The 26,707-nt window shown below is 42.5% G+C and overlaps 1 protein-coding gene across 1 annotated transcript in view; it reads right to left on the bottom strand.

Annotated features, from left to right (window-relative positions):
• Positions 1 to 26,707, bottom strand: part of gabbr1a (gamma-aminobutyric acid (GABA) B receptor, 1a) — a 164,063-nt gene that overhangs the window by 2,626 nt on the left and 134,730 nt on the right. The gene's annotated exons all lie outside the window — the stretch shown is intronic.

Genomic DNA, 26,707 nt, shown 5'->3' with positions numbered 1-26,707 from the left:
ATGCCACATTGGGGTTGTTAATTAGAAATTCATCTCAGTGTTGTGGGCAGCACTGTTGGCATGGAGCAATCCCGCCCCCTTCCCCTTCCCATTGATAAGAGCTCTGCATATTTTCTATGTCAGAGATGAACTTATGCCAACTGCTTTTTTTCTTCTGCTCCTGATTCACAATGTTTTGAATAAAGAAACACTCAGAAATTCTATTTTAAGCTTAATTCTTTTACTACATGTCCTCCATCCTCAGAAAAAGATGCAGGTTAAAAACACTATTTTCATGAGAGTGGGTCTTTAAAGTAACTCAAAGCCACAGTTTATAATTACAAAAGCAGTTGAAGAAACGAAGGAATTTAGGGCCAAAACTGCATTAAAATTAGACTTAATTCCAAAGCGCTGATGAATGTGCGCTTGCATGTTTGTCTCTCGATGTTCAGTTATTCTTGGCAACCAATATTTGTTTACGTTCTTCATGCCCACATGGTTTGCACAGTTGCCACAGCAACGTTTTTGGTGGAGCGGAGTCACCGACTGGATTATTGTGACTCGCACAAAGACTGACGAGTGTGCCAATGTGTGTTTGCCTGTGGATTTAGAGGCTTAATTTTTTTTGGAAGGTTTTAAAAGAAGTTCCGGGGTTTTACTTTATTTTGAAAACCTGATGATTACATTTTTGGTCTTTTGTGTTGATTTGCTGTTGAAGGACCTGGTTTCAGAATGACGTCTTCACATTTGGCTTTGACTGAAGAGTTTATTATCCATTTCCTGATGCTGGGGCTGTATAATAACCCCACATGACCATTACATCACCACCGTGCCAGTAAGTGAAACATCTAGTGAGCCAGTTTTTCTGTCTGAGAAGCAGATCTTGCTTCGGTTTGTCTTGTTGTTGCTGAATTCCTTGAACCTTGAGCTTGATGCTAAACTTCAACAGATGATGTTTACTCCAGTTTAGAGGCTAGAAGTTGGGGATGGATTTGCAGGACAACTCTGGCAGAAGTGCAACATGATGTAACGCAGAAGCAACAGCAACTTAAATTAGATCATGTTTTCATTCACCTGTGTCAGAAACACTCAGACTACTTTTTGATTTGGTCTTATTTTTTATTTTCAATTTTCCAGTTGCCCTCGTCAGCTGATCTGGCTCAGCTAGACAGACTGTGAGTCTTTGATTTATTTATTTTTTATTTATGTTTATCATCTAAAACTGAGATTTCAGGGATTTGATCAAGGCCTTTTTTTTTTTAGACTAAATAGTTATGAATTAAGCTTAAGACGGTTCCTGCTGTAAAGCAGTTTCTTTTGTCTTTTTTTTGTCATTAAAAAAAAAAAAAAAATTAGGATATTTCAGTAAAAGTAACTTCACTTATCCTAAAATGTGGAGCATAAGAAACCCAAATTTTCTCCATGAACAGTAAAACATCACAGCTAAAGACAAAAGACAAGACTCTCTGCCACTTTAAATCATGTAAAAAAAAAAGTTAATTACTCTGAAAAATCGGCGTTGGATGGAAATTTACCAGAGATCCAATAATTAAATTAAAGCTACAAGTAGCATTTAGCGGGCCCGAGCACGTGCCACCGCCTGGCACGAGCGACCGCCCCGTGAGCAACGCCCTGCTCGAGCCATTCTCGTCGTTTTTTCTTGTCCATTCTGGAGCTCCAAGCTAATGTTAATATGACAGCAGCCTGTGGGGGGGGGGGGGGGGGGGGGACTATAATCTGTTGCCTTAAAGGACAAAGACTTTTGCATATAGCATGAAAAAAATTCTTAAATCTAAGCCTCGTTTAGACCTGCTCATTTTCTCATCAAGTAGAAGGTTTTTATCAGATTAAGAAACAAGCAATGATGATAATTGCTATCACTGTCCCTAAGGATGAGAACAATAGAACTCATTCAATTTTCACTACAATGTCTAGATGAGTGTCAGCTATGTCTGATAACTTGGCCAATTAGCTGGACCGGGATCTTACAAAGTGCAGGTGGTTAACGTCCAGTGTGATGAGTCTGTGGACGGCAACAGTTCAGCATAGCTTTTGGTTTCCACAAGAGAAGAATTCCTGACACATCTGCCCTAACAGACAACTACAAGAGGAGTTGAAATGTATAACACGGTGAAGGAGTTTTTGTGCAGAAAAAGGTACCATTAGAAAAGCTGGTAGCAGTGACTGCAGAAGGGACTCCTGCTATGATCAATAGACAAACAGGTTTCATCACTCACTGTAAAGCTGACCCAGACTTTCCAAAATGTCTGCATTACTGCTGCTTCTTTCACCAGTAGGCCTTATGTGCAGAAGTGATTGGCTCTGGACATATAATGACTCCTATTGTGAAAATCATAAAAAACCTCACCTGCAAAGCAAAACAGAACAGGATTTTTAAGGTGCTATTGGTGGAGATATCTGCTGAATATGGTGAATCTGAACTTGTATTCTTGACTGACATTACTGGAAAACTAAACCAGTTGATCTGCGAGCTGCAAGACATTGGCAAAACTATATTTTTTTATTGACCAGCCTGCCTGAGCCAGTGTTTTTCTTGTGGGGATCTTTTCTGCCAGGGCTTGTCAGCTTGGTCAGTGGATGTTGCTGCAGTTGTCTCCCTTGCTGGGACAGCTGGAGTTAAACACAGCAGCTCACGGCTCTGAAGTGGACCCCGTTGCTGTCCCAGTCTGGATGGGCACTGTGGTGATGTTCCAATGTTCAGGCTGGCTCCTGGTATGAAGAGATTCCCAAGTACCATTTCCTAACCGCAGAGCCAAGGATGTGTTTACATGTTTAGGTCAAAAATGTGATGAACAGCTTCATGTTGTCTATTGATGTAAGTTTAAACCTAAACATGTTTCCCTGTTACTAATCCAGTTGATGTGGTTCTCCATCTGTGTCTAGGTGATAGAAAAGCATTTTTTTATATTTAGAGCTCTAAGCAAACAAACAGTTGTCTATATAAGAGCTTTTACAATTGTGGACTTTTAGCAGGTCTCTGAATACATGTGACCAATGTATGGTGGATTTTCACAGACTTTGTGTAAAACTGAAGGTGACAGAGACTTTGGAGAAGTGGCTACATTGCTCTGGACTTCTTTGTTTCATCCACAGAAGAGTAAAATATGTGATTGATTTTGAAAAGCTGCTGAAAAATGTATCTTTTTAAAATTGCAATTTCTAATTTGGGTTTTACATTTTGTGTTCCATTTTTTGTGATTGTATTAGAAAGATTTGTTATTTATTTGGTGTTTAAAGGTGGTACATAATGTATATACACAATCTTCTTAGAGACATTTGCTATATGTTGTGTTTGTTGTCGTTGTAGTTTAATTTCTTTGGATGTATTGAAAGGAAATGAAAAGAAGTTGCAGCATTGATTAAAAAAGCATAAAAGAGACATTTACTGTCTGATGTTACATCTGTAGGAGTGTACTGAGACTGGGTTTTGTTTTGGAGGGGGGGGGGGGGGGGGGGGGGGGGGGCTAACTCCACTCCTGCAGCAGGGGAGACTGATGAAAGCTTGAGGATGTAAGATTGAATAAATAAAATCCTAGAGTTGACCAGTTCATTTTATAAATGTAAATATTTTTTATTTTGGTGCTGATAAACTAAACAGATGTTATGATAAAAATATTTGTTTGAGTCAAAATGTCCAAAAATTTGCTTTCAGCACAATAGGGTGATTAAGGTGGTTAAATGTTTCTCGTACGTATAGTGCTGCTTTTCAAACGTGGAGCTTTGTAAGACGCATTTAATTCTGAAATCTCAGCTTCCTGAGACAAACGGCTGATTTCCTATGAAGCTTGATTATATGATCATGCTTCATGATCATTTATGAACATATATAGCTCGTCCAAAATTGTCATATCCATGGGTTCAGAATGGAAGTTTCATCAAATCTATTTAATTTCAGTGAGATCAGACAAGGAATGTGAACGTGAGAGCAACATTTGTGCATGGCGAGATACCCAACTTCGCCGCTCTGTCACGACCACACCCCCGCGTTGAAAGATTTGTTTTTCATCAGAGTAAACTTCAATGGTTTTTCAACAGGTGGACGTCATTTTGAGGTGTGTTTGCTCATCCTACTTGGAGCAGTGATGCTCCAAGTAAAACATGTCATTTCCTGTTGCCAACAGGTGGCGCTACACCTGTTTCGGATTTTTCCACTGCAGATTTGTTCAAAGTCAGACTACAATCATGCACAACAAATTTGGATCAGATTAGATTATTTATGGCTGAGTAATGGCCATTTTTCTTTTCATGGCGTGATTTCGAAACAACCTCAAATTTTGACGCGCCGCCACGGTCACATACAACCGTAAAAACTTAAAAGCTTCACAATTTAAGATCGGACATGTGTTTAGTTTACAAAACCAAAGTTTGGAGTCATTGTTCAAAAATCTCTAGGAGGAGTTCGTTCTAGAACGAGGCCTGCAAAGGACCAAAATAGAGCAAAACTGACATATTGACATCAATATAGCAGACTTCCTGTGCGACTGACAGCTTGGTCCCAAGAGACTTTTTTGTAGGTTTCCATCTGATGAACATGTCCTGTAAATATCAAGCTTGTATGTTAAAGAACATGGCGGGGCTCTCAAAAACAAACATGGTAGGTGGCGCTATTGAGCTGTTTTTGTTCACCCATGCAAGTGCTGTATATATAAGTTGGAGATATGTATGGAGGCATCTCATTCTGAAATCTCAGCCTCGTGATACAAACGGCTGATTTTTTATGAATTTTTAATTATCTGACTGCAACGCAATCAACCACTTCCTGTTTGGTGGTGGCTTGCGCAGGCACCGTCAGGTGTACACCCATGAAACTTTAGACGATGAGAGAAGACCCTTATGAGTATCTCCTGTTGTAATTTTATGAATGTCGGACAAAGCACAGAGAAAAGATAGGTCAGAATGTGACATAAAATGTATTTGTTAATATCTAGGTGGCGCTATGGAGCTCGTCCAAGATTGTCATATCCATGGGTTCAGAATGGAAGCCTCATCACCTCTATTGAATTTCAGTGAGATTGGACAAGGAATGTGCACGTGAGAGCAACTTTTGTGTGCATGGCAAGACGCCCAACTTCGCCGCTCTGTCACGACCACACCCCCGCATTGAAAGTTATGGCTTTTTATCAGAGTAAACATCAATGGCTTTTCAACAGGTGGACATCATTTTGAAGTGTGTCGGCTCATCCTACTTGGAGCAGTGATGCTCCAAGTAAAACATGTCATTTCCTTTTACCAGCAGGTGGCGCTACACCTATTCCAGATTCTTCCACTGCAGATGTGTTCAAAGTCAGATTACAATCATGCATATCAACTTTGGATCATATTGGATTTTGCATGGCTGAGTAATGGCCATTTTTCTTTTCATGGCGTGTTTTCAAAATGACCTCCATTTTCGACGCGCCGCCACGGTCACAAACAACCGTAAAAACGTAAAAGCTTCGCAATTTAACATCGGACATGTGTTTAGTTTACAAAACCAAAGTTTGGAGTCATTATTCACAAATCTCTAGGAGGAGTTCGCTCTAGAGTGAGGCCTGCAAATGTCCAAAATGAAGCAAAAATGACATATTGACCTCAATATATCAGACTTCCTGTGCGAGTGACAGGTGGGTCCTTTCAGACTTTTTTGTAGGTCTCCATCTGAAGAACATGCCCTGTAAAAATCAAGCTTGTACGTTAAAGCGTATGCGGGGCGTCGGGACAAAAGTCACTGTAGGTGGCGCTATCGAGCCGTTTTTCTGCGCCCATGCCAATCTCCTATAAAATACGAAATTTTTCGCGACTCCTGATGTGTGTGCCAAATTTGGTGAGTTTTGGGGTATGTTAAAGGCCTCAAAAAGGCGACTCTTCCGGTAGAATAATAATAATAATAATAATTAAAGCTACAAGTAGCATTTAGCGGGCCCGAGCACGTGCGACCGCATGGCACGAGCGACCGCCCCGTGAGCAACGCCCTGCTCGAGCCATTCTCGTCGTTTTTTCTTGTCCATTCTGGAGCTCCAAGCTAATGTTAATACGACAGCAGCCTGGGGGGGGGGGGGGGGGGGGCTGTAATCCGTTGCCTTAAGGGACAAAGACTTTTGCATATAGCATGAAAAAAATTCAAGCAATGATGATAATTGCTATCACTGTCCCTAAGGATGAGAACAATAGAACTCATTCAATTTCCACTACAATGTCTAGATGAGTGTCAGCTATGTCTGATAACTTGGCCAATTAGCTGGACCGGGATCTTGCAAAGTGCAGGTGGTTAACGTCCAGTGTGATGAGTCTGTGGACGGCAACAGTACAGCATAGCTTTTGGTTTCCACAAGAGAAGAACTCCTGACACATCTGCCCTAACAGACAACTACAAGAGGAGTTGAAATGTATAACACGGTGAAGGAGTTTTTGTGCAGAAAAAGGTACAATTAGAAAAGCTGGTAGCAGTGACTGCAGATGGGACTCCTGCTATGATCAATAGACAAACAGGTTTCATCACTCACTGTAAAGCTGACCCAGACTTTCCAAAATGTCTGCATTACTGCTGCGTCATTCACCAGCAGGCCTTATGTGCAGAAGTGATTGGCTCTGGACATATAATGACTCTTATTCTGAAAATCGTAAACAACCTCAGCTGCAAAGCAAAACAGCACAGGATTTTTAAGGTGCTATTGGAGGAGATGTCTGTTGAATATGGTGAATATGAACATTGTGAATCTGAACTTGCATTCTTGACTGACATTACTGGAAAACTAAACCACTTGATCTGCGAGCTGCAAGACAATGGCAAAACTATTTTTTTTTGACCAGCCTGCCTGAGCCAGTGTTTTTCTTGTGGGGATCTTTTCTGCCAGGGCTTGTCAGCTTGGTCAGTGGATGTTGCTGCAGTTGTTTCCCTTGCTGGGACAGCTGGAGTTAAACACAGCAGCTCACGGCTCCGAAGTGGACCCCGTTGCTGTCCCAGTCTGGATGGGCACTGTGGCGATGTTCCAATGGCCAGGCTGGCTCCTGGTATAAAGAGATTCCCAAATACCATTTCCTAACCGCAGAGCCAAGGATGTGTTTACATGTTTAGGTCAAAAATGTGATGGACAGCTTCATGTTGTCTTTTGATGTAAGTTTAAACCTAAACATGCCACCCTGTTATTAATCCAGTTGATATGGTTCTCCATCTGTGTCTAGGTGATAGAAAAGCATTTTTTTTTATATTTAGAGCTCTAAGCAAACAAACAGTTGTCTATATAAAAGAGCTTTTACAATTGTGCACTTTTAGCAGGTCTCTGAGTTCATGTGACCAATGTATGGTGGATTTTCACAGACCTTGTTTAAAACTGATGGTGAGAGAGACTTAGAGAAATGGCTTCATTGTTCTGGAGTTCTTTGTTTCATCCACAGAAGAGTAGAATTGGTGATTGATTTTGAAAAGCTGCTGAAAAAAGTATCTTTTTAAAATTGCAATTTCTAACTTGGGTTTTACATTTTGTGTTCCATTTTTTGTGCTTTAATTGGGAAGCATTTGTTATTTGTTTGGTGTTTTTAAGGTTCTGCAAATATACACATCATTTTTTAGAGACATTTGTTATCAGTTGTGTTTGTTGATTTGTAGTTTAATTTCATTGGATGTATAGATGTCGTGTGGGGGGGAGGCTCGAGAGCAGGTAGGACCCAGGCGCAGAGACGGGAGGCAAACGGGTTCAGGGCAAGTGGGTTTATTTAACTAACAAAAAGCGCTGCAGAGCAGGATGACAAAACTAAAAACAAAAACTTACTGTGGCATGGCAAGGGACATGGACGCCAGACAAGAAGACGTGATCAACATGAGCAGAAGTTAATGGACCAGCACAGGAGGAAGGGAGAGACAAGACTTATATACAGACAGGGCAGACAAGACACAGGTGAACACGATTAGGGCAGATGGGGACCAAAGGAAGTAAAACTTAAGAAACATGACAAGACAGGAAACCTTTCAAAATAAAACAGGAAACAGAACCAAACAAGACAGAACAAGAACTAAAGCGAAAAACAAGACAACAAACTGAAACCATGACAATAGAAAGGAAAAGAAGTTCAAACATTGATTATAAAAAAGGATATAAGAGATAAAAAAAAAGAAAAAGGAAAAGAAAAAAGATAAAATATTGATTTAATTGCATTTTGAATGAATAAAAAACAATGATTAATAGAATCAGAATCAGAATCAGAAATCAGAAAAAGTTTTATTGCCAGGTTCAGTAGAGCGCACTTTACAAAACGAGGAATTTGACTTGGTGTATAGTGCAATTAAGAATAAGTTAAAAATTAAGTTAACAACAACAACACACTATATACAGTAGAGTAAGGTGAATTAAAGTGGGAGCACAGATGGGCTGGGATGGTGGGGCCTGTAAGTGGCACCGACAGTCCTTTGGTGGGCGGGGGGGGAGGGGGGTCACCTGGGGGAGTTGGGGTACTGTTCAGCAGGCTGGCTGCAGTGGGGAAGAAGCTGTTCTTGTGGCGCGAGGTCCTGGTCCTGATGGACCGGAGCCTCTTGCCAGAAGGGAGGGGCCGAAAGAGATTATGTCCTGGATGAGAGGGGTTGGCTACAATCCTGGCTGCCCGCCTCCAGGTCCTGGAGATGTGCAGCTCCTGGAGAGACGGGAGGTGGCAGCCGATCACCTTCTCTGCTGAGTGGATGACGCGTTGCAGCTTGGCCTTGTCTCTGGCCGTGGCCGCAGCGAACCAGACTGTGATGGAGGACGTGAGGGTGGATTCGATGATGGCATCGTAGAAGTCTACCAGCATCTTTTCAGGGAGGTGAAACTTCTTCAGCTGCCTCAGGAAGTACATCCTCTGCTGGACCTTCTTAGTGATGGAGCTGATGTTCTGCTCCCACTTGAGGTCCTGGCTGATGATGGTTCCCAGGAAGCAGAAGGACTCCACAGAGGTCACCGGGGAGTCACAGAGGATGACAGGGGGGAGGGGGGCTGGGGCCTTCCTGAAGTCCACTGTCATCTCCACTGTCTTCAGAGCATTAAGCTCCAGGTTGTTAGCGCTGCACTATGACACCAGCCTGGCTATTTCACTCCTGTAGGCCAACTCATCTCCGTCAGAGATGAGGCCGATGAGTGTGGTGTCGTCAGCAAACTTCAGGAGTTTGACAGACAGGTGACCAGCTGTGCAGCTGTTTGTGTACAGGGAGAGTAACAGGGGTGAAAGGACACAGCCCTGGGGGGATCCGGTGCTTGTGGTCCGAGTATCTGAGACGAGCTTCCCCAGCCTCACATACTGCTGTCTGTCCGTCAGGAAGTCTGTGATCCACCTGCAGGTGGAGTCAGGAACATTCATCTTGGAGAGTTTTTAATACTAAAGATGTATGAAAGACATACCGAAAAATATGTCTTTCAGTGTTTAACTGGCTGTCTTTGGATTATGCATGCCTGAGTAATGGCCATTCTTACTCCTCATCTCTCTGTTCACTGCTTGCTAATTTACATAGCAGGGGTCCCAGCAGGAGGGGGCGGGGTTGTAACACGACTCCTTCAGCAGAGCCAGGCTGAGAGAGGCTTTGACATGTAAGATGTTAGATGTTAGAATGCTAGATGTTAGAATGACCAGTTCATTGTATATCTATGAAAATATTCAGGGAGCTATGGGACATGTTCAGCTATAGGTGTGTGAAAATTGGTGTCGATTGTTGAAACATAAGTTACCATAAAAAAATGTTTGTTTGGAGTCTAGACAGATTTAACACAGGTTTTTGGATGAAAAAGGATTTTTTATAAATCATCTGTTACACTTTTAAGTCTGAAAAAAATATGGAAGGCAGCAAACACAGATCTCTACCGTTTTTAATTTTTTTGTGCTGATATTTGAAAGATAAGTTATGCAAAAAAATAGGTGTTTGCAGTTTTGCCTAAAAAGACGTTTTCGGACCTTTTTGGATCAAATGTTGTCTAAAAGTTCACCTGTAACTTCAATCATTCTGAATTTTTTTAGGAAAACTAAACCACTTCAACTGTGATCTGCAAGGCAATGGTAAAACTATATTTTTTATGGAACAGCCTGCAGTGTTTCTTGTGGGGATCTTTTCTGCCAGGGCTTGCCGGCTTGGTCGGTGGTTGTTGCTGTTACCAATCCAGTTGATATGGTTCTCCATCTGTGTCTAAGTGATATAATCAGAATCAGAATCGTTTATTGTCATTGTACATGGGGATACAATGAAATTGCAGCAGCCTTGGAGTGAAGGAGTTACATAAAATAAAAATAAAAATAGAATAGAAAAAGAAATACTGTATTTACAACTCTTAACAAAAAATGAACAATATGGACAGAAACTGTTAAATATTAAATATTTGTGAATAAAATAGAAAGGAATTACATGAGTTGCTGTGAGCACAGCTTAATAAATATCAAGTTATTGCACAGTGACCCGGTTAGACAGTCAGGATATTGCACGCATTGTAGTAAAATTAGAGTGAGGTGTGGTTGGTGGACGTATGTGCATTCCGTATGATAATTGCCTATGGAAAAAAGCTGTTTCTTAGTCTGTTTGTCCTGGTTCTGATGGACCTGTACCTCCTTCCAGAGGGCAGCAGTTCAAACAGAGGGAAAGCAGAATGGGTGGAGTTAGTGGTGATGCTAGTCACTCTGCTGATGCAGCGAGACTGGTAAATGTCCTTCAGTGAGGGGAGGGGGCAGCCGATGATCCTCTGCGCTGTCTTTACCACTCTCTGGAGACTCTGCCGTTCTGCTTCAGTGCAGTGGGAAAACCACACTGTGATGCCATAGGACAGAATGCTCTCAATGGTTGAGCGGTAGAACGTTACCAGCAGCTCCTGGCTGACGTCGTTCCTCCTAAGTTTTCTCAGGAAGTGCAGGCGTTGCTGGGCCTTCCTGATGACAGTCATGGTGTTGTTAGACCATGTGAGGTCAGCAGAGATGGTGGTGCCCAGGAGGGTGAAGCTGTGGACCCTCTCCACACAGTTTCCATCGATGTAGAGTGGGGGTGGATCTGTTCTGTTCTGCAAACTGGTGGGGGACGAAGATTGGAGGGAGGGAGTCTTTGATGTGTCCCAGGAGCAGCCGCTCCAGACACTTTGTGATTACAGCAGTGAGTGCAACTGGGCGGAAGTCCGTGAGGAAGGCTGTGGATGAGGACTTTTTGAGTATCGGGATGATAGTGGATGACTTCAGGCAAGCAGGGATGAAAGCCTGAGCTAGCGACAGGTTGAAGATTTTTGTGAAGACCTGGGAGAGTTGATCGGCGCAGGCCCGCAGAACCTTTCCGGGAACTCCATCAGGTCCCGCCGCTTTCCTGGGGTTTACCCTGCTGAACATCCGTGCCATCCGTGCCACGTCCATAAAGGCATTGTTTTTATATTTAGAGCTCTAAGCAACCAAACAGTTGTCTATATAAAAGAGCTTTTACAATTGTGCACTTTTAGCAGGCTGAAAAAATTATCTTTTTAAAATTGCCATTTCAAATTTGGGTTTTAAATTTTGTGTTCCATTTTTCTGTGCTTGTATTGGAAGGATTTGTTATTATTTTGTTTAAAAGTGCTACATATTGTATATACACATAATTTATTTAGAGAAATTTGCTATAGGTTGTGTTTTTTGGTTTTGTAGTTTAATTTCATTGGATTTATATTAAGGAAAAGAAGTTGCAGCATTGATTAAAAAAGGATAAAAGAGACATTTACTGTCTAAGTCTTATGTTATATCTGTAGAACTGTACTGAGAGTTGGGTTTTGTTTTGGAGCACATTCATATGTTTTGTTTGTAAAAAAAAAAAGATAAAATATTAAGTTAATTGCATTTTACATGACTAGAAAAGCAATGATTATTCATAAAAATCTATGAAAGACATACAAAACAAATGAAAAAGCAGTCTGCCCTCCCTCTTGTGTCTAAACTATTGTCACCTCACTTCTGGGTTAGTTAGCATATAAACAGGCAGCTGGTGTTTGTGTGTGTGTGTGTGTGTGGGGGGGGGGGGGTGAAATTTGACTCCAGCAACAGGGATGATTGAGGAGCAGGCTGCAGCATGAGGAAAAGACTGAACCATGTAAGAGGAAATGACATCCTACAGTTGACCAGTTCATTTTATATCTGTAAAGAATATTCAATAAGCATTTAGACATGTTCAGCTATATGCGTGTTAAACTTGGTGTGGATATTTGAAGCATAAGTAATTTTAAAACACACTTGTTTGGAGTCCAGACGGAAAAAGCACAGGTTTTGGGATGAAAAAGGATTTTTTTAAAATCATCTGTTTCACCTGGACTTCTGAAAAAAATATGGAAGGCAGCAAACACAGATCCCTACATTTAAAAAAATAAATGGTGTTGATATATGATGATTAAGTTATGAAAAAAAATAGGTGTTTGTAGTTTTGCCTAAAAAGACGTTTTCGGACCTTTTTGGATGAAATGTTCTCTAAAAGTTCACCTGTAACTTCAATCATTCTGAATTTTTTTAGGAAGCAGTAGCACATAAATGCCTATGAAAGTTGAATTCTTGGTGCTGATAACCTAAACAGAATTTATGCTAAAAATCTTTGTTCAGTCCAAAATTTCATTAAAAAAATCAAGTGATGAAGTTTCTCGTAGACCCTATAGTGTTACATATCAAAGCTGGAGGTTATTAAAGGCATCTAATTCTGAAATCTCAGCTTCCTGAGACAAACGGCTGATTTATAATAAATTTCTATTATTTGGGTGCACATAATCGACCACTTCCTGTTACGCAGGCACCGTCAGGTGTACACCCATGAAACTTTACATGATGAGAGAGGACCCTTCTGAGTATCTCCAGTTTTAATTTCATGCACATCGGACAAAGCAAAGAGAAAATACAGGGCAGAATGTGCCCAATGCAATAACTAGGTGGCGCTATAGAGCTCGTCCAAGATTGTCATATCCATGGGTTCAGAATAGAAGCTTCATCATATCCATTGAATTTCAGTGAGATTGGACAAGGAATGTGCACGTGAGAGCAACTTTTGTGTGCATAGCGAGATGCCCAACTTTGCCGCTCTGTCACGACCACACCCCCGCATTGAAAGTTATGGTTTTTTGTCAGAGTAAACTTCAATGGCTTTTCAACAGGTGGACGTCATTTTCAGGTGTGTCGGCTCATCCTACTCGGAGTAGTGATGCTCCAAGTAAAACATGTCATTTCCTCTTGCCAGCAGGTGGCGCTACACTTTTTCCAGGTTTTTTCACTGCAGATGTGTTCAGAGTCAGACTACAATCATGCACATCAATTTTGGATCAGATTGGATTATGCATGGCTGAGTAATGGCCATTTTTCTTTTCATGGCGTGTTTTCGAAACGACCTCCAATTTTGACGCGCCGCCATGGTCACAAACATCCATAAAAACTTAAAAGCTTTGCAATTTAACATCGGACATGTGTATAGTTTACAAAACCAAAGTTTGGAGTCATTACTCTCAAATCTCTAGGAGGAGTTCGTTCTAGAGCGAGGCCTGCGAATGACCAAAATACAGCAAAAATGACATATTGTCATCAAAATATCAGACTTCCTGTGCGACTGACAGCTTGGTCCCAAGAGACTTTTTTGTAGGTTTCTATCCGATGAACATGCCCTGTTAAAATCAGGTTTGTACTATAAAGCATATGGAGGTGCTCGCGAAAACAAATTTTGCAGGTGGCGCTATCGAGCCATTTTTGTTTACCTATGCCGTTCTCCTATAAAATATGAAATTTTTCGCGACTCCTGATGTGTATACAAAATTTGGTGAGTTTTGGGGTATGTTAAAGGCCTCAAAAAGGCGACGGAAAAGTCGGAAGAATAATAATAATAATAATAATAATTAAAGCTACAAGTAGCATTTAGCGGGCCCGAGCACGTGCGACCGCATGGCACGAGCGACCGCCCCGTGAGCAACGCCCTGCTCGAGCCATTCTCGTCGTTTTTTCTTGTCCATTCTGGAGCTCCAAGATATTGTTAATACGACAGCAGCCGGGGGGGGGGGGGGGGGGGCTGTAATCTGTTGCCTTAAGGGACAAAGACTTTTGCATATAGCATGAAAAAAATTCAAGCAATGATGATAATTGCTATCACTGTCCCTAAGGATGAGAACAATAGAACTCATTCAATTTCCACTACAATGTCTAGATGAGTGTCAGCTATGTCTGATAACTTGGCCAATTAGCTGGACCGGGATCTTGCAAAGTGAAGGTGGTTAACGTACAGTGTGATGAGTCTGTGGACGGCAACAGTACAGCATAGCTTTTGGTTTCCACAAGAGAAGAACTCCTGACACATCTGCCCTAACAGACAACTACAAGAGGAGTTGAAATGTATAACACGGTGAAGGAGTTTTTGTGCAGAAAAAGGTACAATTAGAAAAGCTGGTAGCAGTGACTGCAGATGGGACTCCTGCTATGATCAATAGACAAACAGGTTTCATCACTCACTGTAAAGCTGACCCAGACTTTCCAAAATGTCTGCATTACTGCTGCGTCATTCACCAGCAGGCCTTATGTGCAGAAGTGATTGGCTCTGGACATATAATGACTCTTATTCTGAAAATCGTAAACAACCTCAGCTGCAAAGCAAAACAGCACAGGATTTTTAAGGTGCTATTGGAGGAGATGTCTGTTGAATATGGTGAATATGAACATTGTGAATCTGAACTTGCATTCTTGACTGACATTACTGGAAAACTAAACCACTTGATCTGCGAGCTGCAAGACATTGGCAAAACTATTTTTTTTTGACCAGCCTGCCTGAGCCAGGATTTTTTCTTGTGGGGATCTTTTCTGCCAGGGCTTGTCAGCTTGGTCAGTGGATGTTGCTGCAGTTGTCTCCCTTGCTGGGACAGCTGGAGTTAAACACAGCAGCCTCACGGCTGTGAAGTGGACCCCGTTGCTGTCCCAGTCTGGATGGGCACTGTGGCGATGTTCCAATGGCCAGGCTGGCTCCTGGTATAAAGAGATTCCCAAATACCATTTCCTAACCGCAGAGCCAAGGATGTGTTTACATGTTTAGGTCAAAAATGTGATGGACAGCTTCATGTTGTCTAAACATGCCACCCTGTTATTAATCCAGTTGATATGGTTCTCCATCTGTGTCTAGGTGATAGGTAAAGCATTTTTTTTTATATTTAGAGCTCTAAGCAAACAAACAGTTGTCTATATAAAAGAGCTTTTACAATTGTGCACTTTTAGCAGGTCTCTGAGTTCATGTGACCAATGTATGGTGGATTTTCACAGACCTTGTTTAAAACTGAAGGTGAGAGAGACTTAGAGAAATGGCTTCATTGTTCTGGAGTTCTTTGTTTCATCCACAGAAGAGTAGAATTGGTGATTGATTTTGAAAAGCTGCTGAAAAAAGTATCTTTTTCAAATTGCAATTTCTAACTTGGGTTTTACATTTTGTGTTCCATTTTTTGTGCTTTAATTGGGAAGCATTTGTTATTTGTTTGGTGTTTTTAAGGTTCTGCAAATATACACATCATTTTTTAGAGACACTTGTTATCAGTTGTGTTTGTTGATTTGTAGTTTAATTTCATTGGATGTATAGATGTCGTGTGGGGGGGAGGCTCGAGAGCAGGTAGGACCCAGGCGCAGAGACGGGAGGCAAACGGGTTCAGGGCAAGTGGGTTTATTTAACTAACAGAAAGCGCTGCAGAGCAGGATGACAAAACTAAAAACAAAAACTTACTGTGGCATGGCAAGGGACATGGACGCCAGACAAGAAGACGTGATCAACATGAGCAGAAGTTAATGGACCAGCACAGGAGGAAGGCAGAGACAAGACTTATATACAGACAGGGCAGACAAGACACAGGTGAACACGATTAGGGCAGATGGGGACCAAAGGAAGTAAAACTCAAGAAACATGACAAGACAGGAAACCTTTCAAAATAAAACAGGAAACAGAACCAAACAAGACAGAACAAGAACTAAAGCGAAAAAAAAGACAACAAACTGAAACCATGACAATAGAAAGGAAAAGAAGTTCAAACATTGATTATAAAAAAGGATATAAGAGATAAAAAAAAAGAAAAAGGAAAAGAAAAAAGATAAAATATTGATTTAATTGCATTTTGAATGAATAAAAAACAATGATTAATAGAATCAGAATCAGAATCAGAAATCAGAAAAAGTTTTATTGCCAGGTTCAGTAGAGCGCACTTTACAAAACGAGGAATTTGACTTGGTGTATAGTGCAATTAAGAATAAGTTAAAAATTAAGTTAACAACACACTATATACAGTAGAGTAAGGTGAATTAAAGTGGGAGCACAGATGGGCTGGGATGGTGGGGCCTGTAAGTGGCACCGACAGTCCTTTGGTGGGCGGGGGGGGGGGGGGGGGGGTCACCTGGGGGAGTTGGGGTTCTGTTCAGCAGGCTGGCTGCAGTGGGGAAGAAGCTGTTCTTGTGGCGCGAGGTCCTGGTCCTGATGGACCGGAGCCTCTTGCCAGAAGGGAGGGGCCGAAAGAGATTATGTCCTGGATGAGAGGGGTTGGCTACAATCCTGGCTGCCCGCCTCCAGGTCCTGGAGATGTGCAGCTCCTGGAGAGACGGGAGGTGGCAGCCGATCACCTTCTCTGCTGAGTGGATGACGCGTTGCAGCTTGGCCTTGTCTCTGGCCGTGGCCGCAGCGAACCAGACTGTGATGGAGGACGTGAGGGTGGATTCGATGATGGCATCGTAGAAGTCTACCAGCATCTTTTCAGGGAGGTGAAACTTCTTCAGCTGCCTCAGGAAGTACATCCTCTGCTGGACCTTCTTAGTGATGGAGCTGATGTTCTGCTCCCACTTGAGGTCCTGGCTGATGATGGTTCCCAGGAAGCAGAAGGACTCCACAGAGGTCACCGGGGAGTCACAGAGGATGACAGGGGGGAGGGGGGCTGGGGCCTTCCTGAAGTCCACTGTCATCTCCACTGTCTTCAGAGCATTAAGCTCCAGGTTGTTAGCGCTGCACTATGACACCAGCCTGGCTATTTCACTCCTGTAGGCCGACTCATCTCTGTCAGAGATGAGGCCGATGAGTGTGGTGTCGTCAGCAAACTTCAGGAGTTTGACAGACAGGTGACCAGCTGTGCAGCTGTTTGTGTACAGGGAGAGTAACAGGGGTGAAAGGACACAGCCCTGGGGGGATCCGGTGCTTGTGGTCCGAGTATCTGAGACGAGCTTCCCCAGCCTCACATACTGCTGTCTGTCCGTCAGGAAGTCTGTGATCCACCTGCAGGTGGAGTCAGGCACATTCATCTTGGAGAGTTTTTAATACTAAAGATGTATGAAAGACATACCGAAAAAATATGTCTTTCAGTGTTTAACTGGCTGTCTTTGGATTATGCATGCCTGAGTAATGGCCATTCTTACTCCTCATCTCTCTGTTCACTGCTTGCTAATTTACATAGCAGGGGTCCCAGCAGGAGGGGGCGGGGTTGTAACACGACTCCTTCAGCAGAGCCAGGCTGAGAGAGGCTTTGACATGTAAGATGTTAGATGTTAGAATGCTAGATGTTAGAATGACCAGTTCATTTTATATCTATGAAAATATTCAGGAAGCTATGGGACATGTTCAGCTATAGGTTTGTGAAAATTGGTGTCGATTGTTGAAACATAAGTTACCATAAAAAAATGTTTGTTTGGAGTCTAGACAGATTTAACACAGGTTTTTGGATGAAAAAGGATTTTTTATAAATCATCTGTTACACTTTTAAGTCTGAAAAAAATATGGAAGGCAGCAAACACAGATCCCTACCGTTTTTAATTTTTTTGTGCTGATATTTGAAAGATAAGTTATGCAAAAAAATAGGTGTTTGCAGTTTTGCCTAAAAAGACGTTTTCGGACCTTTTTGGATGAAATGTTGTCTAAAAGTTCACCTGTAACTTCAATCATTCTGAATTTTTTTAGGAAGCAGTAGCACATAAATGCCTATGAAAGTTGAATTCTTGGTGCTGATAACCTAAACAGAATTTATGCTAAAAATCTTTGTTCAGTCCAAAATTGTATAGGAAAAAAAGAGGTATGAAGTTTCTCATAGACCCTATTGTGTTACATATCAAAGCTGGAGGTTATTAAAGGCATCTAATTCTGAAATCTCAGCTTCCTGAGACAAACGGCTGATTTATAATAAATTTCTATTATTTGGGTGCACATAATCGACCACTTCCTGTTACGCAGGCACCGTCAGGTGTACACCCATGAAACTTCAGATTATGAGAGAGGACCCTTCTGAGTATCTCCAGTTTTAATTTCATGCACATCGGACAAAGCAAAGAGAAAATACAGGGCAGAATGTGCCCCATACAATAACTAGGTGGCGCTATAGAGCTCGTCCAAAGTTGTCATATCCATGGGTTCAGAATGGAAGCTTCATCATATCCATTGGAATTCAGTGAGATTGGACAAGGAATGGGCACATGAGAGCAACATTTGTGTGCATGGCGAGACGCCCAACTTTGCCGCTCTGTCAAGACAACACCCCTGCGTTGAAAGATATGTTTTTTATCAGAGTAAACTTCAATGGTTTTTCAACAGGTGGACGTCATTTTGAGGTGTGTCGGCTCATCCTACTTGGAGCAGTGATGCTCCAAGTAAAACATGTCATTTCCTGTTGTCAGCAGGTGGCGCTACACCTTTTCCGTATTCTTCCACTCCAGATGTGTTCAGAGTCAGACTACAATCATGCATACCAATTTGGGATCAAATTGGATTATGCATGGCTGAGTAATGGCCATTTTTCTTTTCATGGCGTGATTTCGAAACGCCTTCGAATTTTGACGTGCCGCCACGGTCACAAACAACCATAAAAACTTAAAAGCTTCGCAATTTAACATCAGACATGTGTCTAGTTTACAAAACCAAAGTTTGGAGTCATTGTTCACAAATCTCTAGGAGGAGTTTGTTCTAGAACGAGGCCTGCAAATGACCAAAACACAGCAAAAATGACATATTGACATCAATATAGCAGACTTCCTGTGCAACTGACAGCTTGGTCCCAAGAGACTTTTTTGTAGGTTTTCATCTGATGAACATGTCCTGTAAATATCAAGCTTGTATGTTAAAGAACATGGCGGGGCTCGCGAAAACAAACATTGTAGGTGGCGCTATTGAGTCATTTTTGTGCACCCATGCGAGAGCTGTATATCTAAGGTGGAGATATGTAAGAGACATCTCATTCTGAAATCTCAGCCTAGTGATACAAACGGTTGATTTTTTATGAATTTTTAATTATCTGACTGCAACGCAATCAACCACTTCCTGTTTGGCGGTGGCTTGCGCAAGCACCGTCAGGTGTACGCCCATGAAACTTTAAACAATGAGAGAAGACCCTTGTGAGTATCTCCTGTTGTAATTTTATGAACGTCTGACAAAGCACAGAGAAAAGATAGGTCAAAATGTGACAAAAAATGTATTTGTTTATATCTAGGTGGCGCTATGGAGCTCGTCCAAGATTGTCATATCCATGGTTTCAGAATGGAAGCATCATCATCTCCATCGAATTTAAGTGAGATCGGACAAGGAATGTGCACGTGATAGCAACTTTTGTGTGCATGGCGAGACGCCCAACTTCGCCGCTCTGTCACGACCACACCCCCGCATTGAAAGTTATGGCTTTTTGTCAGAGTAAACTTCAATGGCTTTTTAACAGGTGGATATCATTTTGAGGTGTGTCGGCTCATCCTACTTGGAGCAGTGATGCTCCAAGTCAAACATGTCATTTCCTCTTGCCAGCAGGTGGCGCTACACCTGTTCCGGATTCTTCCACTGCAGATGTGTTCAGAGTCAGACTGCAATCATGCACATAAATTTTGGATCAAATTGGATTATGCATGGCTGAATAATGGTCATTTTTCTTTTCATGGCGTGTTTTCAAAATGACCTCGAATTTTGACGCGCTGCCACGGTCACAAACAACCGTAAAAACTTAAAAGCTTTGCAATTTAACATCGGACATGGGTCTAGTTTACAAAACCAAAGTTTGGAGTCATTATTCATAAATCTCTAGGAGGAGTTCGTTCTAGAACGAGACCTGCAAATGTCCAAAATGCAGCAAAAATGACATATTGACATCAATATAGCAGACTTCCTGTGCAACTGACAGCTTGGTCCCAAGAGACTTTTTTGTAGGTTTTCATCTGATGGACATTCCTTGAAAAAATCAAGCTTGTATGTCAAAGCATGTGGCGGGGCTCGCCAAAACAAATTTTGTAGGTGGCGCTATCGAGCCATTTTTGTGCACCCATGTCAGTCTCCCATAAAATATAAAATTTTTCGCGACTCCTGATGTGTGTGCGAAATTTGGTGAGTTTTGGAGTATGTTAAAGGCCTCAAAAAGGCGACTGTTCCGTCGGAAGAAAAATAATAATAATAATTAAAGCTACAAGTAGCATTTAGCGGGCCCGAGCACGTGCGACCGCATGGCACGAGCGACCGCCCCGTGAGCAACGCCCTGCTCGAGCCATTCTCGTCGTTTTTTCTTGTCCATTCTGGAGCTCCAAGCTATTGTTAATACGACAGCAGCCTGGGGGGGGGGGGGGGGGGGGCTGTAATCTGTTGCCTTAAGGGACAAAGACTTTTGCATATAGCATGAAAAAAATTCAAGCAATGATGATAATTGCTATCACTGTCCCTAAGGATGAGAACAATAGAACTCATTCAATTTCCACTACAATGTCTAGATGAGTGTCAGCTATGTCTGATAACTTGGCCAATTAGCTGGACCGGGATCTTGCAAAGTGCAGGTGGTTAACGTCCAGTGTGATGAGTCTGTGGACGGCAACAGTACAGCATAGCTTTTGGTTTCCACAAGAGAAGAACTCCTGACACATCTGCCCTAACAGACAACTACAAGAGGAGTTGAAATGTATAACACGGTGAAGGAGTTTTTGTGCAGAAAAAGGTACAATTAGAAAAGCTGGTAGCAGTGACTGCAGATGGGACTCCTGCTATGATCAATAGACAAACAGGTTTCATCACTCACTGTAAAGCTGACCCAGACTTTCCAAAATGTCTGCATTACTGCTGCGTCATTCACCAGCAGGCCTTATGTGCAGAAGTGATTGGCTCTGGACATATAATGACTCTTATTCTGAAAATCGTAAACAACCTCAGCTGCAAAGCAAAACAGCACAGGATTTTTAAGGTGCTATTGGAGGAGATGTCTGTTGAATATGGTGAATATGAACATTGTGAATCTGAACTTGCATTCTTGACTGACATTACTGGAAAACTAAACCACTTGATCTGCGAGCTGCAAGACAATGGCAAAACTATTTTTTTTTGACCAGCCTGCCTGAGCCAGTGTTTTTTTTGTGGGGATCTTTTCTGCCAGGGCTTGTCAGCTTGGTCAGTGGATGTTGCTGCAGTTGTCTCCCTTGCTGGGACAGCTGGAGTTAAACACAGCAGCTCACGGCTCTGAAGTGGACCCCGTTGCTGTCCCAGTCTGGATGGGCACTGTGGCGATGTTCCAATGGCCAGGCTGGCTCCTGGTATAAAGAGATTCCCAAATACCATTTCCTAACCGCAGAGCCAAGGATGTGTTTACATGTTTAGGTCAAAAATGTGATGGACAGCTTCATGTTGTCTAAACATGCCACCCTGTTATTAATCCAGTTGATATGGTTCTCCATCTGTGTCTAGGTGATAGAAAAGCATTTTTTTTTATATTTACAGCTCTAAGCAAACAAACAGTTGTCTATATAAAAGAGCTTTTACAATTGTGCACTTTTAGCAGGTCTCTGAGTTCATGTGACCAATGTATGGTGGATTTTCACAGACCTTGTTTAAAACTGAAGGTGAGAGAGACTTAGAGAAATGGCTTCATTGTTCTGGAGTTCTTTGTTTCATCCACAGAAGAGTAGAATTGGTGATTGATTTTGAAAAGCTGCTGAAAAAAGTATCTTTTCAAATTGCAATTTCTAACTTGGGTTTTACATTTTGTGTTCCATTTTTTGTGCTTTATTTGGGAAGCATTTGTTATTTGTTTGGTGTTTTTAAGGTTCTGCAAATATACACATCATTTTTTAGAGACATTTGTTATCAGTTGTGTTTGTTGATTTGTAGTTTAATTTCATTGGATGTATAGATGTCGTGTGGGGGGGAGGCTCGACAGCAGGTAGGACCCAGGCGCAGAGACGGGAGGCAAACGGGTTCAGGGCAAGTGGGTTTATTTAACTAACAAAAAGCGCTGCAGAGCAGGATGACAAAACTAAAAACAAAAACTTACTGTGGCATGGCAAGGGACATGGACGCTAGACAAGAAGACGTGATCAACATGAGCAGAAGTTAATGGACCAGCACAGGAGGAAGGCAGAGACAAGACTTATATACAGACAGGGCAGACAAGACACAGGTGAACACGATTAGGGCAGATGGGGACCAAAGGAAGTAAAACTCAAAAACATGACAAGACAGGAAACCTTTCAAAATAAAACAGGAAACAGAACCAAACAAGACAGAACAAGAACTAAAGCGAAAAAAAAGACAACAAACTGAAACCATGACAATAGAAAGGAAAAGAAGTTCAAACATTGATTATAAAAAAGGATATAAGAGATAAAAAAAAAGAAAAAGGAAAAGAAAAAAGATAAAATATTGATTTAATTGCATTTTGAATGAATAAAAAACAATGATTAATAGAATCAGAAATCAGAAAAAGTTTTATTGCCAGGTTCAGTAGAGCGCACTTTACAAAACGAGGAATTTGACTTGGTGTATAGTGCAATTAAGAATAAGTTAAAAATTAAGTTAACAACAACAACACACTATATACAGTAGAGTAAGGTGAATTAAAGTGGGAGCACAGATGGGCTGGGATGGTGGGGCCTGTAAGTGGCACCGACAGTCCTTTGGTGGGCGGGGGGGGGGGGGGGGGGGGGGGAGGGGGGGTCACCTGGGGGAGTTGGGGTTCTGTTCAGCAGGCTGACTGCAGTGGGGAAGAAGCTGTTCTTGTGGCGCGAGGTCCTGGTCCTGATGGACCGGAGCCTCTTGCCAGAAGGGAGGGGCCGAAAGAGATTATGTCCTGGATGAGAGGGGTTGGCTACAATCCTGGCTGCCCGCCTCCAGGTCCTGGAGATGTGCAGCTCCTGGAGAGACGGGAGGTGGCAGCCGATCACCTTCTCTGCTGAGTGGATGACGCGTTGCAGCTTGGCCTTGTCTCTGGCCGTGGCCGCAGCGAACCAGACTGTGATGGAGGACGTGAGGGTGGATTCGATGATGGCGGTGTAAAAGTCTACCAGCATCTTTTCAGGGAGGTGAAACTTCTTCAGCTGCCTCAGGAAGTACATCCTCTGCTGGACCTTCTTAGTGATGGAGCTGATGTTCTGCTCCCACTTGAGGTCCTGGCTGATGATGGTTCCCAGGAAGCAGAAGGACTCCACAGAGGTCACCGGGGAGTCACAGAGGATGACAGGGGGGAGGGGGGCTGGGGCCTTCCTGAAGTCCACTGTCATCTCCACTGTCTTCAGAGCATTAAGCTCCAGGTTGTTAGCGCTGCACTATGACACCAGCCTGGCTATTTCACTCCTGTAGGCCGACTCATCTCCGTCAGAGATGAGGCCGATGAGTGTGGTGTCGTCAGCAAACTTCAGGAGTTTGACAGACAGGTGACCAGCTGTGCAGCTGTTTGTGTACAGGGAGAGTAACAGGGGTGAAAGGACACAGCCCTGGGGGGATCCGGTGCTTGTGGTCCGAGTATCTGAGACGAGCTTCCCCAGCCTCACATACTGCTGTCTGTCCGTCAGGAAGTCTGTGATCCACCTGCAGGTGGAGTCAGGCACATTCATCTTGGAGAGTTTTTAATACTAAGTCTAGACAGATTTAACACAGGTTTTTGGATGAAAAAGGATTTTTTATAAATCATCTGTTACACTTTTAAGTCTGAAAAAAATATGGAAGGCAGCAAACACAGATCCCTACCGTTTTTAATTTTTTTGTGCTGATATTTGAAAGATAAGTTATGCAAAAAAATAGGTGTTTGCAGTTTTGCCTAAAAAGACGTTTTCGGACCTTTTTGGATGAAATGTTGTCTAAAAGTTCACCTGTAACTTCAATCATTCTGAATTTTTTTAGGAAAACTAAACCACTTCAACTGTGATCTGCAAGGCAATGGTAAAACTATATTTTTTATGGAACAGCCTGCAGTGTTTCTTGTGGGGATCTTTTCTGCCAGGGCTTGCCGGCTTGGTCGGTGGTTGTTGCTGTTACCAATCCAGTTGATATGGTTCTCCATCTGTGTCTAAGTGATATAATCAGAATCAGAATCGTTTATTGTCATTGTACATGGGGATACAATGAAATTGCAGCAGCCTTGGAGTGAAGGAGTTACATAAAATAAAAATAAAAATAGAATAGAAAAAGAAATACTGTATTTACAACTCTTAACAAAAAATGAACAATATGGACAGAAACTGTTAAATATTAAATATTTGTGAATAAAATAGAATGGAATTACATGAGTTGCTGTGAGCACAGCTTAATAAATATCAAGTTATTGCACAGTGACCCGGTTAGACAGTCAGGATATTGCACGCATTGTAGTAAAATTAGAGTGAGGTGTGGTTGGTGGACGTATGTGCATTCCGTATGATAATTGCCTGTGGAAAAAAGCTGTTTCTTAGTCTGTTTGTCCTGGTTCTGATGGACCTGTACCTCCTTCCAGAGGGCAGCAGTTCAAACAGAGGGAAAGCAGAATGGGTGGAGTTAGTGGTGATGCTAGTCACTCTGCTGAGGCAGCGAGACTGGTAAATGTCCTTCAGTGAGGGGAGGGGGCAGCCGATGATCCTCTGCGCTGTCTTTACCACTCTCTGGAGACTCTGCCGTTCTGCTTCAGTGCAGTGGGAAAACCACACTGTGATGCCATAGGACAGAATGCTCTCAATGGTTGAGCGGTAGAACGTTACCAGCAGCTCCTGGCTGACGTCGTTCCTCCTAAGTTTTCTCAGGAAGTGCAGGCGTTGCTGGGCCTTCCTGATGACAGTCATGGTGTTGTTAGACCATGTGAGGTCAGCAGAGATGGTGGTGCCCAGGAGGGTGAAGCTGTGGACCCTCTCCACACAGTTTCCATCGATGTAGAGTGGGGGTGGATCTGTTCTGTTTTTTCTGAAGTCCAGGATGATCTCCTTGGTCTTGGTGGTGTTCAGGATGAGGTTATTAGCCTGACACCACCTTGAGAGTTTCAGGACTTCGTCTCTGTAGGCCGTCTCGTCGTCCCCAGAGATCAGCCCCACCACAGTAGTGTCGTCTGCAAACTTCACCACGGTGTTGCTGGTGTGGGCTGGTCTGCAGTCTGCTGTGTACAGTGTATACAGCAGAGGACTCAGCACACATCCCTGTGTGGAGCCTGTGCTCAGCGTCCGGGTGGAGGAGAGGTGGGGGTCAAGTTTGACTGTCTGTGGTCTGTTTGTCAGGAAGTCCTTGATCCACAAGCAGGTGAGTGGGTGGAGTCCTAGTTCAGACAGTTTGTTGACCAGAATGTCAGGAATGATTGTGTTAAAGGCTGAGCTATAGTCCACAAAGAGCATCCTGGCGTAGGTGTCTCTGTGTTCCAGGTGGCTCAGCGCAGTGTGGAGGGTGATGGAAATGGCATCATCCGTTGATCTGTTTGCTTTGTAAGCAAACTGGTGGGGGACGAAGATTGGAGGGAGGGAGTCTTTGATGTGTCCCAGGAGCAGCCGCTCCAGACACTTTGTGATGACAGCAGTGAGTGCAACTGGGCGGAAGTCCGTGAGGAAGGCTGTGGATGAGGACTTTTTGGGTATCGGGATGATAGTGGATGACTTCAGGCAAGCAGGGATGAAAGCCTGAGCTAGCGACAGGTTGAAGATTTTTGTGAAGACCTGGGAGAGTTGATCGGCGCAGGCCCGCAGAACCTTTCCGGGAACTCCATCAGGTCCCGCCGCTTTCCTGGGGTTTACCCTGCTGAACATCCGTGCCATCCGTGCCACGTCCATAAAGGCATTGTTTTTATATTTAGAGCTCTAAGCAACCAAACAGTTGTCTATATAAAAGAGCTTTTACAATTGTGCACTTTTAGCAGGCTGAAAAAATTATCTTTTTAAAATTGCCATTTCAAATTTGGGTTTTAAATTTTGTGTTCCATTTTTCTGTGCTTGTATTGGAAGGATTTGTTATTATTTTGTTTAAAAGTGCTACATATTGTATATACACATAATTTATTTAGAGAAATTTGCTATACGTTGTGTTTTTTGGTTTTGTAGTTTAATTTCATTGGATTTATATTAAGGAAAAGAAGTTGCAGCATTGATTAAAAAAGGATAAAAGAGACATTTACTGTCTAAGTCTTATGTTACATCTGTAGAACTGTACTGAGAGTTGGGTTTTGTTTTGGAGCACATTCATATGTTTTGTTTGTAAAAAAAAAAGATAAAATATTAGGTTAATTGCATTTTACATGACTAGAAAAGCAATGATTATTCATAAAAATCTATGAAAGACATACAAAACAAATGAAAAAGCAGTCTGCCCTCCCTCTTGTGTCTAAACTCTTGTCACCTCACTTCTGGGTTAGTTAGCATATGAACTGGCAGCTGGTGTGTGTGTGTGTGTGGGGGGGGGGGGGGGGGGGTGAAATTTGACTCCAGCAACAGGGATGATTGAGGAGCAGGCTGCAGCATGAGGAAAAGACTTAAGCATGTAAGAGGAAATGACATCCTACAGTTGACCAGTTCATTTTATATCTGTAAAGAATATTCAAGAAGCATTTAGACATGTTCAGCTATATGCGTGTGAAACTTGGTG

Source organism: Oryzias latipes, chromosome 16, assembly GCF_053564925.1.
Source record: "Oryzias latipes strain Hd-rR chromosome 16, Olatipes_Hd-rR_3.1".
In the NCBI taxonomy this organism is placed as follows: domain Eukaryota; kingdom Metazoa; phylum Chordata; class Actinopteri; order Beloniformes; family Adrianichthyidae; genus Oryzias; species Oryzias latipes.
The sequence above is the reverse complement of the archived record's forward strand: the minus strand, read 5'-3'. Positions and strand labels throughout refer to the sequence as shown.